Source organism: Melospiza georgiana, chromosome Z, assembly GCF_028018845.1.
Source record: "Melospiza georgiana isolate bMelGeo1 chromosome Z, bMelGeo1.pri, whole genome shotgun sequence".
In the NCBI taxonomy this organism is placed as follows: domain Eukaryota; kingdom Metazoa; phylum Chordata; class Aves; order Passeriformes; family Passerellidae; genus Melospiza; species Melospiza georgiana.
The window spans coordinates 66853286-66854322 of record NC_080465.1 but is presented as its reverse complement, the minus strand read 5'-3'; positions in this window follow the sequence as shown (position 1 = coordinate 66854322).

Genomic DNA, 1037 nt, shown 5'->3' with positions numbered 1-1037 from the left:
GTTGATTGATTAAAATGGAATGGGCTGGCTAGTGTTAAATCATAGTGAGTGATGTGACATCATGATTTTACATATCATATTTCTGTCAAGACAAAGAAGGTAAAAGGCATTGTCATCAGATGATAACGGACAATAAGAGGAATCCTGATGTTAGATTTATTGCTTGGTTTAGATTTAGAAAGAAGTAATTCTTGTCTTGTGCCACTTATAAAATGACTGTAAATTTAGTGATGATGTAAAATTCAAAGGCAGAACCACTTATAGTTTTGACAAAGTGCCAGCTATAAAAGTATTTACTGTTCTCTGTGGTTCTGCCTTGCACACTTTAATATTTATCAGAAACGCGAAATTCTTTTGATAAATGTTTCTGATATTTGTGAATTTTAAAAACATTTAGATTTTTCATCAGAAGCTAACCTCCCCTATTTCATAAGAGCAACAAAATATTTCTCTTTTTTAAATTAAAAGGATGAAAAGGATTTATTATTTTTCATAAAGTATTTTCTCAGCATATTTATTTCTTATATTATGAAGTGCATAGTATTTACAAGATCCCATTCCTTTTGATGTTCATGACCATTTATAGACATAATTTGTGTCATGAATGCTGAGGACAGTCATCATTAGTGTGCCTTATAAAGCAGCAGTCACAGAGATATCACTGCTCATATGCTCCAATTTCCTATCACTGATGTATTAAACTTTTTCTCATATCATTATTGTATTTACTGTATATATTTGCAACTGGAAGACCTCTGTAACATCTGCATTTGTCACCTGTTTCTTTTGTCTGGAGGGAGGTCAGAGGATGCCATGAGGATTCTTAGGGGGCTGGAATACCTCAGCCATGGAATCATCCTGAGGGAGCTGTTAAGCCTGGAGAAAGAAAACTCCAAGGGGATCTTAGAGCCCCTTCCAGTAGCTAAAGAGAACTGGAGAGTGAATTTTGAAAAGGCGTGTGGTGACAGGACAAGAGTGATTGTTGCAAACTGACTGACAGCAAGTTTAGGTCAGATGTTAGGAAGAAGTTCTTCACT